Here is a 17,127-nt window from a genome sequence, read left to right as displayed (position 1 = left end):
ATGCTTTTACCATGAATGAGTCTTCATTATTTGCTAAATACCTTTTCTTCGTCAATTGGCATGGTTGTGATGTTTCAGTCATTTTGTCAATGCTGTCTGTCACACTGATACATTTTGTTTTTCGAGTTGGAGTCTCGTCACCCAGACTGGAGTGCAGTGGCCGCTCCCAGCCACCGCAGCCTCGACTTCCAAGTAGCCGGAATTACAGGTGGACGCTACCACGCCCGCCTCATTTTTTTTGTTTATTGTAGAGATGAGGTCTCACCAAGTTGCCCAGGCGGGGCTCGAACCCACGGGCTCAGGCAGTCCACTCACCTCAGCCTCCCAAGGCGCAGGATTGCAGGCTGAGCCACCGAGCCCGGCTCACACTGATAAATTTCGATAGAGTCAACCATCTTGGCATCTCAGGGATTCATCTTCCTGGTGATACAGGGACCCTCTATTGTCTGTCCATGTTGCCACAACCCCTAGAGAAGGACGTGACAAGGACTGAGTGCTCCTGCAGGTGGCCAGATTCCTGCATGTCAACAAAAAGTGCCCTTCCCCTTTTCTCCTGTCCTCCTAGTGAGCGACTTCAAAGAACACAAATTCTCTGCAGACTTAGGGATTTCTACGAAGTCCACGTCTGCCAGGGTTATGACTTTCCTAAGTACCTCTCTGCTCTTATTCTTCTTTGAGGCAGGAGGTGAGAGGGGGATGGAATTGGGCATTTCTCTTACACCAGGAGATTTGGGCCTGGTGAAATATCCAATGGTTAGCCTGTTGAGAAACGGTTTCTGTTTAAGGCAGGCCTTTTGACAAGAAGATAATTTTCTGAGCATAGTAGAGGATGTCTGCTTTTCCTTTCCTTCTGCTGAAAGCATGAAGCAATTTCACCCTGTCTTCACTGTGAGAGCCTGGCAGTGTTTTTGGAGGTAAAATCATACATTTGGGGGCCCATGTCATTGGACACCTTAGGGATTTGAAATCTCAAACTTTAGCAACTCACCAAACAGTTTAGGTTTTTATGCGTATGAATTGCTTCCCACAAGGGTTTCTTTTGATTTTCTGAACAAGTCAGTTATAATTCTTTGGATGTGCTTCTCTGTCTCCAATTTGAGATGGTGGTTTGCCCTGTGAACTCAATTATTTGATGGGTCTAAGAAGAGATATCGATTTCAGTTTCTTTGCTTTTTACTTCTGTGGATGTGAATGTCACCTTCTATGTTCTTAACTACCAGACTGAAAATCAGAATGTCTGCTCTAATTTGTGATGGTTTACTGCTGAAAACTTTGAATTCTAAAACCTTTCTTCTGCTTCTGGCCTCACATTTGGATAACAGAAAAAGGAACCATTCGTGCTCTCTCTTTTGGTGCCAGCAGCACTTGAAATCATGCGGACCCCTGTTTATGAAAGTGGATTCTTACCCTCCCTTCCCAACTAACCCCAATTTAAATAGCAGACCTGACTCTTTTTCTTGTCCACTGAAGTCAGAACACCTGAGAGGCCTTCCATGCTCGCCCCACTAACGTCAATTATGGGAGTATTAACTTCCTACCCCGTTCAAACACCTTTATAGGGGTGACCATACCTTTTGACACCATGAGCAGAATGTGCAGACCCCCTGCCCTGTGGGTTTGTCTTTTCCTGTACTGACTTGCAAACCTGTTCTGTTGCCAGATGTCTGGTATTCACATCGCTGTGCTGCTTGCTAAGAAGCTAGTGCTTTGAGCCATGCTGCTCTGTTTATTGTTTCTGTTAAATTGTTTTCTGTTAAACTCAGAGTTCAAACTCAGGTGGCTACTTTACAAACAAACATATAAATAATGGGTTTTTTCCAAACAACTAATTATTTACATTTTTATTATGAAATATTGTCAAAAAAGGGAGACAAAAAAACATTTTTCATGTTTTAGTAATAATGATAGAAGCATCTTTGGAATCTCTGTCAAGATTTACAACTTGGTCCTTGGGTGGTCATTAGCATTCTGATGGTCACTTCCCAAACAAATTTTCTTTTCTTTTTTTTCTTTTTGAGTTGGTGTCTCACTCTGTCGCCCAGACTGGAGTGCAGTGGCCACTCCCGGCCACCGCAGCCTCGACCTGCTGGGCTCTGGCAATCCTTCCGCCTCAGCCTTCCAAGTAGCTGAACTACAGGTGCGCGCTACCACGCCCAGCTAATTTTTTGATTTCTTGTAGAGATGAGGTCTTGCCAAGTTGCCCAGGTGTGTCTCCAACCCGCGGGTTCAGGCAATCCACTCACCTTGGCCCCCCAAAGCACTGGGATTACAGGTTGAGCCACCGAGTCTGGCCCCAGACAAATTTTCATCTTGCCTTTTAGTTGACCACTGTCCTGATTCTTTGGCTGTTTTTCATATTTTTACCATCTTATTTTTCTGTTGTTTTAGTTTTGCTTCTTTTGAATTTTAAATAAAGACCTAGTAATGTAATTTTTAAAAAAGGTTCATGAGAGGTTTCCTTGCCTCAGAATTTTTTAGGCATTCTCAGGTCGGAGGCTGTGAGTTCCATGTCACTCATTCAGTTTAGGAGTAATAGTGTTTAGGCTTTTTTTTTTTTTTTTTCAGTTGGAGTCTCACTCTGTCACCCAGACTGGAGAGCAGTGGTCATTCCCGGCCACCACAGCCTCCACCTGCTGGGCTCCAGCGATCCTTCCGCCTCAGCCTTCCAAGTAGCTGGAACTACAGGTGTGCGCTACCACGCCTGGCTAATTTTTGATTTATTGTAGGGATGAGGTCTCACCAAGTTGCCCAGGCGGCTCTCGAACCCGCGGGCTCAGGCAATCCACTCACCTCGGCTTCCCAAAGTGCTGGGATTACAGGCTGAGCCACCGAGCCCAGCCCGTGTTTAGGCTTTTTAAAGTTATTTTTGCTCTTGGAGGAAAATATCACTCCTATGCTTTTATGTCACGCTCCAGAGGTAAATGCCCAATAAATTTTCTAAACATTAGAAAAAAATGACTAGACTCTAGATTATGGTAAATTTCAAATTACAGACAATAGCAATGCAGTGTATCTATTGGGTTTTCTTATTCATGTATAACTATTTGTTTGCTATGGTCTTCAACACTGGTCATCATTCTTCTAATGAATGCCAAATATTGTTTACATGACGTTGGCTATTTTATTACTAAGAAGATGGATCCTTTTTTTTTTACTCTAGTCTTTCATCTTCTGTTACGTATGTTTTGCTTATTTTCCCTTTTTAAAATTATGTATTTCTTCATTTTTACTCAGCACAGAAAGTTTTTGTATTGCATATATTGCAGATTTTTATTTCACTGTTTCTTGTCTTTTAACTCCTCCAATCTTGACATATTTGATTTCTTGGTCTGTTGCTTAAATGTTTTGTTATATAAAAAGCATATTCTTTTGTCAAAAACAGTCTGTTACTTCTGCATGTTTTCTAGTTCTATATTCCTAGTTGAATTTTCAATAAATTGATTTTTATTCATGGAATAGAGGGCAATGCAATGCATTTTAAAAATTTGAATACCAGCCGGGCTCGGTGGCTCGGCCTATAATCCCAGCACTTTGGGAGGCTGTGGTGAGTGGATTGCCTGAGCCCGCGAGTTCGAGACCTGCCTGGGAACTTGGCAAGACCTCATCTCTACAATAAATCAAAAATTAGCTGGGCGTGGTAGCATGCGCCTGTAATTCCAGCTACCTGGAAGGCTGAGGCGGAAGGATCGCCAGAGCCCAGCAGGTTGAGGCTGCGGTGGCCGGGAGCGTGCCACTGCACTCCAGTCTGGGTGACCGAGTGAGACTCCAACTCAAAAATAAATGAATAAATAAAATTTAGATACACGTGTGAGGCCATTATCTGTAAGAGATGCCATCTAAGTCACATTTACATCTTTCTAAGAATATGTGATATTTTCCCACCTATGTTATTCTTTGACATCTCCCCCTGCCAAAAATTGAAAATTCTTCTGTTTGAATTATTGTACAATGACTATTAGTATCATTTACTTCTTGATTGATTATGGTCTTCAGTGAATAAGTTGCAAGCTCCCAAGTGTTCTGTCTTTGAAACGGGCTCAGTTTCCTAATGAATGAATCGGGGCAACATACATGCCACACTGTCTACCAGGAAATATCATTAGATATTCAGTGCTCAGATTTCTTTTCTGATTCCCTAAGCACTGCTTTAAGAATTTAACAAAGTAGTAGACATTCAGAAGGAAAAGGGGAGTTCAGTAAATACCATATTCTTTAGATAAACCATCTAGCTACAGGGAGCTACCCTTCTCATTAGGTTGTTGGTATCCTTTTTGAAATCCAAGTTCGCTAATACCATACAGGACTTGAGCAGGCATTTCTAAGGATAGGTGTGTCAGAACTGCTAATATTAACTCGCTTATGCGCACCATATGGTAGGATTTTGCTATTGCAGATACTACAGTTGTATTGTTCAAAGGTAATTTGCAGGTGATCTAGCAGCCAGTCTTTTTTGTTTTTTAAAGATGTGAGTACAATTCAGGGTTAGGTATACAAACATTCATTATGCATGTACCCTTGTTGATGAGGTGTGCCCTCCGCCCCCGGCAGATTGCCATTACTGCCAATCTCGCCCCTGCCCTCCCCTGGCAGTTTCCCACTACTGCCAATCCTTTTTTTTTTTTTTTTTTTTTTTTTGAGTTGGAGTCTCACTCCGTCCCCCAGACTGGAGTGCAGTGGCCGCTCCTGGCCACCGCAGCCTCGACCTGCTGGGCTCCGGTGATCCTTCCGCCTCAACCTTCCAAGTAGCCAGAATTACAGGCATGCACTATCACGCCCGGCTGATTTTTTGATTTATTGTAGAGATGAGATCTCGCTGCCCAGGCGGGTCTCAAATCCGCGGGGTCAGGCAATCCACTCACCTCAGCCTCCCAAAGTGCTGGGATTACAGGCTGAGCCACCAAGCCCGGCTGCCAATACTTTTCTTATAGCATTACGATAATTGTGCAAGGTCTGCTTATAAGTGAGAACATGTGATACTCAGTTCTTTGTTTCTGTGATAAGTCACTCAGTATTAGAAAGTCTAAATCCACCCAGGGTGCTGTGAAGTTAATTTTGTCCTTCTTTATGACTGCATAATATTCCATCCATCCCGGCCACAATTTTTTTTTTGGTTGGGGTCTCACTCTGTCACTCAGGCTGGAGTGCAGTGGTGCAATCATGGCTCACCACAGCCTCAGCCTCCGACGCTTAGGTGATCTTTTAACCTCAACCTCCTCCTGAGTTGCTGAGACTACAGGCATGAGCCATCCTAACCTGCTGATTTAAAAAAATTTTTTTTGTAGAGATGAGGTCTGGCTACATTGCCCAGGATGATCTCAAACTCCTGGGTTCAAACACTTCTCCTACCCCAGCCTTCCAAAGCGCTGAGATTACAGGCATGAGCCACCTTGCCCGACCCTCCCTCACAATTTTAATTGAATCTGAAGTGACCAGAGACAAGTGTGCTAACTATGCCTTTTATTTTCTGATTATCTGCTATCTTGGGGCCTTGCCGACTCTGGATGGCTCTTCCCAGAGTTAGCTAATTCTTCAAGAAAACAAAGAACACACCCATCATCTGACTTTTTTTGCGTGCTAATTAGTCTAGAGCCCACACCCCCAGCTGCCTCCCTTTTTGGTCTTTCACACGCCCCCTGCCCTAATCACTTTAGGGCCAGGTACCAGACAACTAGAGACAGACCCCATGTCCCAGAGTCTACCTAAATTATTGAGACAAGCCAGTCCTAAGGGTGAGTCTGCCTTACCCATTCTGTCCCATTCAAAAACAAAAAAGCACAAACAAACAAAAGCACAACAGAGGTTCTCTTGTCCTGGTTTTCTTTCTTTGCTTGCTCTGCAACCCGACTTACCCTGGGCCTCCCCTAGCATGCTGCGTCCACCTCCCTCGAATCTGAATGTCACAAACTGTCTTTCCCGCGGCAGTCGCCCCCTGACCTGCTGGCCTCACCGTACCTGAGTAAGAACGCCGCCTACCTTGTGAGGTAACTGGTGAAGCAGGCCGGTCGGTTTGGCCACAGGCAGTGATCTGCCACTTTCCACTCACCCTCTAGCTCCACCTGTTGGTGCTTCCCTGCAACGGTTGCTTCCTTTGTCGAGTGTCGCTGTGTACTTCCATCCGAAATTCGAAAGTTGAAAACAGTTCTCCTTAAGTTTCAGCCTGAAATGTCTTACTTGTCCGGGCAAGGTGGCTCACGTCTAAAATCCCCTCACTTTGGGAGGCTGAGGTGAGCGCACTGCCTGAGCCCACGGGTTCAAGACCAGCCAGGGCAACTTGGCGAGACCTCATCTCTACAGTGAATCAAAAAAATTAACCGGGCGTGGTGGTGCGTGCCTGTAGTTCCAGAAGGATTGCCTTGTAGTGGCCGAAAGTTCAGTCCGAGAGACCACCAAGAGCCAATTCCGATGAAAGTTCAAGAGGGTCTTTATTTACAAGCTCGAGCCTGGGCCTCTGCTGACAGCCGACACAGCGGAGTACATTCAGAGGCTCTGATTTCCTTAAGCAGATGCCTTTTATGCTTTTACACAAAGGGAGGAGGAGTTTGGGGGGACTTTCCAGTTGTGTTACCATTTAATTGGGTAGTAACCTCTGGTGGTCAGCTTAATCGTGGAGGATTGGCTTGCCTGACTCGGGCTGACCTTGGTCCACTAGCTAGGGAAGTTGCAGAGACATCTGGAAACTTAGGTGATTACCCCCTGGCACCCGATTGGATGTTGCTAAGGGGAAAGTGAGATAAGGGAAGGGGTTGAAGTTTTGCAGTTTTTCCCATAACTGGAGCTTTAAACAGTTACAGGTTATGTTTTAAGACAGAAAACTAAAAATGGCTGTGCTATTGTCCACAAGCTGATTACATATTTACTGGGTTATAGCATGCTCTTAGCCTAAGCCTATGGTATACTTTATTACGGTCCTCTCATTCCCCCCTTCTCATGAGGGTAGAGTGAATCTAATCTTGGATTTCTTTAACATGCTGAGTTGTCTAGGGGTACCTGTTGATATTGTTGTTTGAGGACCATAAGTTGCACAGTGTTTATTTTAGTTTTTATAAAAGTTATTAGCTTGTTTATAATACATGGACCGAAGGTTAGCAACAGCAAGAGTATGATCACGGGGCCTATTAAAGCAGACAATATTGTGGTTAACCAAGGTGAGTAGCTAAACCAACTTTCAAACCATCCCTGTTTCTGCTCCCGCTCTAATTTACGCTTAGCCAAACCTTCTCGCGCTTTAGCTATGGATTCCTTTACTATTTCTGAATGGTCGGTGTAGAAACAACATTCTTCTCCCAGAGTGGCACAGAGGCCACCTTGCTGGAGGAACAGTAGGTTTAAGCCTCTACGGTTTTGCAGAACTACTTCAGACGGAGAGGTTAGGGATTCCTGTAAGTGTGAAATAGAAGTTTCTATTCTTTCTATGTCAGAATCTATTGCAGCCCGAAGGCTACTGTAATGATGGGATTGAGTGGCTAGGGAGGCGATATCTGTCTCTGCCCCAGCAAGGCCTAGTCCCAGCAACACTAACAGGGTTATTGCAGTGACCGGTTCCCTTACAAGGCCACTTTTTAGTTATTAGTACCCCTCTACATACCCAACAATTGGTGATACCTAGTGTCCGAGCTATATTTTCAGCCAAATTTATAAACAGATTTTGCCCTACTTTCCAAGATTGAGGGAAGGAGGTTAGTTTTGACTGTTGGGCAGTCGGAGGAGCTACTAATTGCACAGTTTCTTTAATTAGCTTTTTAACTTTGGGTGAGGGAGCAAAATCCCAACAAACCCAATTTGTGCTTCCGGGGATGTTACAAGCTATGACAGCAGCTTTAGTGTACTGCTAGTTTTGTTTTGGTAATCTAGCAAAGTATAGCTGGCCATTATGGGTGGAGATATGTTTATCAGTATAACAAACTTCTGGCTGGGATGAATAACGATGGAAACCCTTTAAGCGTGACCAGATAGTTTCTATACATTTACATGCTGGGTACAGGGGGGACGCGGTAGATACTCAGATTACGTAGAAATACATAAAAGCACAAGTAAACTTCCTATCGTAAGAAAGGACAGAAATGCTAGTGAAACCCTTTTCTGACATGATCAATGGGGACAACTGTTAATTTTACAACAAATAAAGTTACAAATGGTTCAGCAAGTATAAAGGTTAACAAAGCAAAACAAAGGCTTATCAGTAATGTCCACTGAGACCTTAAGCCGAATCCTTAATCTTCCGCCGTGCGTGGATCAATCAGCTTCCAGAGTGTGATTGAAGCAGGGCCTGAAGTATCCTTACACTTTTGGAGCAGGGCTGGATAAATTAGTTCCGCGGCCGGGCTCGGTGGCTCAGCCTGTAATCCGGGAGGCTGAGGTGAGTGAATTGCCTGAGCCCGCGGGTTCGAGACCCGCCTGGGCAGCGAGACCTCATCTCTACAATAAATCAAAAAATCAGCTGGGTGTGGTGGCGCATGCCTGTAATTCCGGCTACTCGGAAGGCTGAGGCGGAAGGATCGCTGGAGCCCAGCAGGTCGAGGCTGCGGTGGCCGGGAGCGGCCACTGCACTCCAGTCTGGGCAACAGAGTGAGACTCCAACTAAAAAAAAAAAAAAAAAATTAGTTCCGCGTTCTTTGTTGGGTTTGTGACTTTCCAAATGGTCAACTTAAGGGGTGTTCTCCCTTAAGCTGAATCTGCGGTGCACTCCCAGTCCTGGAAGGCCAGTTTAGTTCTGTTATGTAAAAGAACAGTAAATGGCCCTCTCCAGGGGGGCTTTAGAGATTATACATTTTACTCTTTTACCCATACCATATCACCTGGCTTAAAAGAATGAGCATCGGTAGTTTAACTAATTGGCAATCATTCTCTGACTTGACAATGGATGGCTTTTAGGACTGAACCTAAGGCCTGCATTTGCTGTTTTAGGATAAGACTTTTTAATTCCTTTAAGCCTCCCTGTATGCCCTTAACAAGAGGCCTACCATTAAACAATTTTAAAGGTTTAACAAATTCCATTTCAGGGACTTGGATTCTGAGTGATGAAATACCAAACACCTATGTTTAGTTTACTTATGTCTCCAAAGGATTTCTAGTGATTATTATGTTAACCCGCAAATTGAAATTATACTGTCCTAGTCTTATATTTGATGGAATTTTCCCTGGATTTGCCAAGGGTTGGGACAGGTTGCCATTCAGCCTGCAGTAGAAACGTTTGAATGCCTTTCAAAACCTACCTATAGGAAATTTATTTATGTTTAACCTGTGCTAGCTACCCTGTCTCAATTATTTATTTTTTTAGAGATTTTTCGATCCCATAATCATCTGGGGTTTTGAGGGGTGAAGGTCCATCTTCTGTAATTTCTTCAGAGCTGATAATGGGCGCAGTCCTGCCTAGCCAGAGATCGAAAATCTCTCCCTGTCTGACTTAAGGCGTTTAGCAGTGGCATTATTTGCAGACACTGGCTGGAATTTTTGCATGACCATTATGTGGGCATGGATTCTAGCTCAATAAAAGAAATAAAGTCAGGCCTACATTTTGACAATTGCAGGCAGTAGCTCATTACCTTTTTATACAAAAGCTACAAGGTCTGAAGTTATTAGCATAACTTAAATAATAAACTTGAATTTCTGTAGCTTTATTACAAGTACCAGCTTTTGTATTTCTGGACTATAATGGTAGCCTGACAGATTGTTTTAGACTATAATTTGAACTAGGCACTTAAATAAATTCTATATAAAATTTGAAGAGAAATCTGAAAATGTTTGGAGACTTGCATTCAGAAAAGACTTTATTATGCCTAGATTGTTTATAGAATTTCCTTTGTATGTATATATATTTTTTAAACTTTCTTTATACCATTTTTGGTGTGCTTATACCATTTTATTTTTGTTTTTTACTTCCTGTTTTAAAAAATTTTCATAACTATCTACTTTATTATAGGACAGAAATGTACCATATAAGATTTTATTTTAGATAAATATATATTTTTTATATTCCTTTCTCTTTTTTTTTTTGTTTTCCTGCTAAAACTTTATTTGTATACCAACAACCTTTTTACATTTTTCCTTTGCTTTTTGCTTTTCTTTTTATTTATTTATAGATAACCTTTTACAGTCATAATTTGAATTCACCTTTTAGTAGCAGTTAGGTGAAACATTCAGTTTTCAGAACACCTTTAATTCCACTGGAGAGCAGGTTTTAGGAGGAAGAAGTTCAGTATGAGCACAAGGGCTAAAAACTTAACTTCAGTATTAATTAAGAAATTAATTTGGTCCCAGCCACATTTATATAGACCCAAGGATTCTCTGGGTGGATGGCATACAGAGTGTTGTGCTGGGCCGTGCTCCTCCCCCTTCAGTCAACAGCCACTATTGCCGAGCTAGGTGTTTCCCCTCCCCTTCAGGAGAGGACGCACCATCTCTTTCAGTGGCTTTTTAGTCCAGATATTGGACAAAGTTCTGGGGGCTTAGGCTATTAAGAATAATTGTGTTTCAGGTACCTAGATTGACCACATTTATAGCAGCTGATACCATCCCCTTACCAGGTTTATTTTTATTAGGCCTCTTTTGGGTGACTGGAGCTTTTGCCTTTAGTGGCAACTGGCAATTGGTTTACCTTTCCTTTGACTGGTGCTCATTTTGGAGTTCTTTTCCTTTATTTTTGCTTCATGACTTTTCCAATGATGTTTACAAAAATGGCCTGGTTCAAAACCCTTTAGAGTGAACAGACTACAAAGATGTAAAATGATCTGTTCCTACATATTCCTAATTATGAACAGGCAAAATTGTTAAAAATCCTCATGAATTACTAAACAGCACTCTTAGTTGTAAGACATGGACAATTAAATGAGCATAGCCAAAAAAAGCAAGCATTAGTGTTACTTAGTATTACAATATAATGTAGGGACTCAGCATACATTATAAGACTCTGAGAAACTTCCCAACAGTTTTACAGGGACAAGTAGTTGATTACGATTTTAGGCAAGGCCTAAACCTTGAGGAACGGACTTACTTTTAACTAACCTGGCTTTTAGTATTTGAAAACGAGAACAGCCTATTCATTTCCTTAGTTGCCAGAGAAAGATTAGTTCCAAGGCTAGCATTAACTTACACTGAGTTAACAAAAGGCTAGGTAGTATATAAGAGACATTTCTCCGTTTCTTTACAGGTGGATTAGAATGAGTCCCTTCAGAATTTACAAAGGAGAACACAGGCTAAGGAAGGGAGGGGGAGTGGTCCCCAGAAAGAATTTACGACAACCAGTAACACTCCTTATACACAACAGGCAATTTTCCACAACCTTAACAACAAAAGGCAGAAATTTTTTTTTTTTTTTTTGAGTTGGAGTCTCACACTGTCACCCAGACTGGAGTGCAGTGGCCGCTCCCGGCCACCGCAGCCTCGACCTGCTGGGCTCCGGCGATCCTTCCGCCTCAGCCTTCCGAGTAGCCGGAATTACAGGCGCGCGCTACCACGCCCAGCTGATTTTTTGATTTATTGTAGAGATGAGGTCTCGCCTGCCCAGGCGGGTCTCGAACCCGCGGGCTCAGGCAATCCACTCACCTCAGCCTCCCAAAGGCGCAGGATTACAGGCTGAGCCACAGAGCCCGGCTAAGGCAGAAATTTTAACAGTGCCAACGGGTTAGGGGAAAACACCACACAAATAAAGGGAGACATAAAATGACATCAAGAAATATGCGCCAAGCAAGTTTTTAAAAGATGACACCCCATCACACAAAACATAATAACTCAACCAGCCTTTTAGCATATTTAAAGTGACAGGCACACACAAATAAGAAAATAACAGGTATGGGAAATATCCGCTTTGTCTCCCTTCAGTTATACTCCTCACGAAGATATCTCAGACACCTCTTAGCAATGGGTAGGCTGGTACACCCCCAACGCAGACTAACTCTGTGGAGCCTTCCCGCCGTCCATCTCATTCACACACAAGCACACAGCACATTCGCCAGCTCGTCGTCCTAAACCTAGGAGTCTTCGGGTTCATCTTCAGACAGTGTTTCCTTCCGCTGCCTTCCAGCCCTTTCCTTCAGGCTGGAAGATGACTAGCGGGCTCCGGGAGGTGATCAAGCTCCCCTTCTGCCGTCCGTTGGCAGGTCCATGCAAAGGCCTTTACTCCTACCCTTTCCATCAGGTGGTCTTTCTGTCCTTTCCGTCAGGTGGTCGTTCTTGTGCCAGTTCCTTGCCTCTTGGGTCCCTGTTGTGCTTTCGTGGTCCGAGCTTCAGTGCGCTGGGAGGGGCCTCTCTCCTACGGATCAAAAAGTCCGTTGTGCGCCAGGTGAGATTGCCCTTCCCCTTGCCCTGGAGGTGGCACCTCAATGACAAAGGAGGTGGAACACACCGTCTCCAATCTCCATTTCCCGGCACCAGAACGCACCAGAAATGTAGCAGGAAAAATAGAGAGATCGTGACACCGAGACTATTATAGGAAGTGGCGCTTTATTATGCTGGCTAGCACAGCACAGCGGGCCGAGAATTTATACCCTCGTTTAGGTAAGGGAGGGGGGTCGTGTTGAGTGATTACATACTTTCTTTGGAATCTTACAAGGTTGTACTTAGCAAAATCAGATTTTTCAAAGAACAAACGGTTTCCGGAAACTGCAGACTTGTAAACTGTCAACTTCAGAAGTGGGGTTTTAGATAAGACTCTTTTTCATTTCCATGAAATAGCCAGTCTCTGGGCCATTTGGCCTCTCTTAAACAAAACCTGCCTAACACCGGGCAGGCCTTTAAAGTTGCAACTTGCCTTTCAAAGGGAAACACCTTTATCTGCTATTAACCTTTCCTTCTTGCCACTGGGCTAGTGGCGGCCCAGGTGAGGCCAACTGCTGATCCTGAATCAGTCACATGTGTTTCTGTGCTTATTCACTCAATCACACAAGAAATATATTTGAGCATATGCCGCCTCCTGCCACAGCAGGGCACCGTCACTGGCTCGCTCAGGAAGCCCCGGCAGCCCAGGCAGCTGAGGATGCCGCAGGCATCTGCGCCCACGGCCGCAGCAGGGGCTGCGCTCCAGCCCAGCCCGTGGCGGAGCTGGTAGTTGAACACCAGGTAGTCCACCAGGGTGCCGAGGCACTCGGGCCTGGCCGGGGCTCCCTGGCACAGCCCCTCTGGCGCTGCCTTCAGGTGGCCGCCCAGCGCCAGCAACTCACCACAGTGGAGCAGCAGCTCCCAGCGCTCCAGCGGGTCACCGCCCACTTCCCAGAACCCGCCTTGGCCCCGTGGCGTGGGCGCCGTTTCCCGACTCCCTCCAGGGGCGGTCCTCGCCACGGCTGGAGACGTTATGGCCCGTGGAGGGCTGCTCTGCCACCGCCGCTGCCTGCCGCCATGGTCCCGGAGCCTCCGGGACGCGTGGCTCCGCACGCGGGCTGTGAGCAGGGCAGAAGGGGTGGCGCTGGCAGGACTGAAAGTTTAGAGGGAGCTGACTGGTATGGGGGGGGAATTATCTCTTCCAAGTTAGAATCAGGGAGAACGGGGTAAAAGGGGTTCTTTGGGGACTTACGGAAGGGATTCTGCTTCTCGCGAGGCTGTGACAACACACTCTTGACCTGCAAGAGAACACTTGTTAGAAAGGTCCCTTCTCGTGGCCAGCCTACATTGAAGGGGCCACTCAGTGGCACACATTGTCTCTGTCTGTCCCATCTCACTCGTCAGTACTGTCGCCTCAACAAACACAACCAACAAGACGAAAAGGGAAAACGACAAGAGACAGACAGTAGCGGCCGCGAAAACAAATCTGAAAGTATGATAGGGGAGAGACAGACCGTCGACGAGTCTGACCTTCCCCACAGATGAAGAACTCGTCTTCCGGATGGGGACGTGAGACGTCTCCCACGAGCCCCGGCCCGCGGCTTTCCAGCGCGTCCTCCTAGCCTGATGCCAACCTCAGAACAAAGTGTGGAGCTCCACCTGAGACAGAGAACACAGATGCGCTAACCCGGGAGTGACTTACCGAATGCCCGCCTGAAAACCCTCCGGACTGGGGTCTCGGGGTCTCTGGTATCCCAGGAGAGCCCCCAAATGTAGTGACCGAAAGTTCAATCCGAGAGACCACCAAGAGCCAATACCGATGAAAGTTCAAGAGGGTCTTTATTTACAAGCTCGAGCCTGGGCCTCTGCTGACAGCCGACACAGCGGAGTACATTCAGAGGCTCTGATTTCCTTAAGCAGATGCCTTTTATGCTTTTACACAAAGGGAGGAGGAGTTTGGGGGGACTTTCCAGTTGTGTTACCATTTAATTGGGTAGTAACCTCTGGTGGTCAGCTTAATCGTGGAGGATTGGCTTGCCTGACTCGGGCTGACCTTGGTCCACTAGCTAGGGAAGTTGCAGAGACATCTGGAAACTTAGGTGATTACCCCCTGGCACCCGATTGGATGTTGCTAAGGGGAAAGTGAGATAAGGGAAGGGGTTGAAGCTTTGCAGTTTTTCCCATAACTGGAACTTTAAACAGTTACAGGTTATGTTTTAAGACAGAAAACTAAAAACGGCTGTGCTATTGTCCACAAGCTGATTACATATTTACTGGGTTATAGCATGCTCTTAACCTAAGTCTATGGTATACTTTATTATGGTCCTCTCAGCCTGAGGCTGGCAGATCGAGGCTGTGGTGACCGTGAGCGTGCCACTGCCCTCCAGCCTGGCAACAGATTGAGACTCTGACTAAAAAAACCCCTCCAAACAAGTAAAATGTTTTACTTGCCTATCCATACCAGAACAATAACCCCTATGTTTTAATACAAAGCCATGTCTATGATATGCAACTTATCAACTGTGACTCTGTGCAAATTATTCCCTAAGATAAATACAATACTCATGACTTAGCTGGTTTAAAAGACTCTTGAGTGAGTGCTTTAATGAATAAAGCACTGCTCTACCTTATAGCAAAAACCCGAAGAATAAAGTCTACAGAAACATCAGTCATTAAAATGTCAGAGAATCCCAATGCACTGTCACTATTCTGCATGAGTAAACAGGCTTTATTCAGAACTTGGGGTCAGCAGCTCCTGCCTCTTATCTCAACACAAATCAGTTGTTTATTAAAATTGATGAAGACAGACGTGTTTGGCTTCTCAAGTCAGTAGTCCCTGGAGGGGATGGTCCTAGCCTGACCCTTCCTAAAGGATGAAGTTTCTCATTCCCTCCTATTTTCTCTAGGACCTCACAGATCCCATTATCTTCTTTTCTGTAACTAACTCCTGTCTCTCTGCTCATAGAGTACTATAAATCTTTGGATTTGTTCAGCTCTCGCCAATCTTTCAAAAATGATTCGTTTTCCAGTTTTCCTCTACCTCCTGTGAACCACCTCACCACACAGCCACCAGTTAGGAAAAAAAAAACAAAACACTTTCCACACTTTGATGGACACAAACAATGAGTGGCTGGGGACAAGAAAGGAAGATTTTATCTATATTTTGGGGGTTCCAGAAGTGTTTAATTACATTCTAAGGAAACAGAATTAAAATTGGAAAAAAAAAAACCAACCTTCCTGCCTTCTGGCCCCAATCCTACAGCAGGGCTTCTCTCTCCCTCCCTCTCCCCCTGCACAGCCCCCCCGCACCCAAGTCCGAGCTGATGGTGCTCATTTGGGACACACCTACCTCTGCCCGGAGTTGCACATCCCACTGTTGCAGGAAAACAGAGAGGCCATGACACCGAGGCTAATTCAAGAAGCAGCGTGTTATGGTGCCGGTTCAACTCAGCGGGCTAATGCTCCAAGGCTGAGCAACCCAGAGAAAGAAGAGTGTTCTATGTCAGTTTAGGTAAGGGAGGGGGTCGCTTGTGTGGCTATACATTTTTCTTTGGAATTTGCAAAGTTGTGTTCAGCAAAAACAGATTTTTAAAGAACAAATTAGCCGGCTCGGTGGCTCAGCCTGTAATCCCGCACATTTGGGAGGCTGAGGTGAGTGGATTGCCTGAGCCCACGGGTTCGAGACCCGCCTGGGCAATTTTGCGAGACCTCATCTCTACAATAAATCAAAATGAGCCGGGCGTGGTAGCGCGTGCCTGTAGTTCCAGCTACTTGGAAGGCTGAGGCGGAAGGATTGCGGGAGCCTGGCAGGTCAAGGCTGCAGGGGCCAGGAGTGGCTGCTGCACTCCAGTCTGGGCGACAGAGTGAGACTCCAACTCAAAAAAGAAAGAACAAATTGTTTCCAGGATATACATGACAAGCTGGGATTGTAAACTGATCACGTCACAAAGAGAGGATGGGGGAGAGGGGTGTCAAGTCCTTTTGACACCGTTGTGGATTTTCTGTCCTGAGGAAAACAAAGCTCCCGTCTCTACTATAGTCAAGGAGCCGAGGTCCGTGGGAAGAACATGCACACACACCTCAAGGGCAGAGCACGAAAATGTGCAGGCACCCTAAGGTCCCTAGGACACCGCGCGGGCTGAGCAGATTGCGGCCTTGGCAGCCTGGGTAGGGTCGGAGTCATGGAGGGTGGCGGTGAACGTGCTCGTCAGGCAAGTTTTGAATTAGGAATGGTAGATTTATTAAAGGGAGGATGCGTTGTGGAAGGCAGGACAGCAGAGAGAATGTCTGCCATCTGTTAAGAGGCAGGAGTGTTTTTATAAGAGAGGTTCGCCGTGGGCCGAGGGAAAATTGTCTTTGGGGAAAGTCTGCGAAAGGAAATTTCCAGAGGTTTGTGAAGCCGCTGGTTGATGGCGGTATTTTGTTTCTTTGAGATAAGGCTCATTAACAGCAATAGTTGACCGCCTTTGTGTTTGCGGGAACCAGGAAATAACAGTGAGTTGTTAACTACTTTCTTTGTTGGCAGTTGAACCAATAGCAAATGTTTTGCATCTGCTCCTTGCTGTTATCAGTAAGTTTCTTTGTAGATTTTTATCTTGGGGGGTCCCTTTCCCTAATATAATTTACTCAGCTGATGCTGACCTAATCAGGCCTCATGTCCCTCCATAGGGGTCTCATGGTTTAGCGGTTTCTGGTGCCCCATGATAGACCTCCCCAAATCCTCAAAGCCCAACTGTTTCTGCTTACTCAGATGAGACACGGCTTGGAGATGTGGGGAATTCAAAAGGGTCCCTTTTCAATCATGCCTGAATGACAGCACCTGTTCAAACACTTCTTTCGTTTTAAATACAAGAAAACCAGAAGACACAAGCCACC

Source organism: Carlito syrichta, unplaced genomic scaffold (genome assembly GCF_000164805.1).
Source record: "Carlito syrichta isolate Samal-C Ts95f unplaced genomic scaffold, Tarsius_syrichta-2.0.1 Scaffold92632, whole genome shotgun sequence".
NCBI classification, from domain to species: domain Eukaryota; kingdom Metazoa; phylum Chordata; class Mammalia; order Primates; family Tarsiidae; genus Carlito; species Carlito syrichta.
This window is presented reverse-complemented; position numbering follows the sequence as displayed.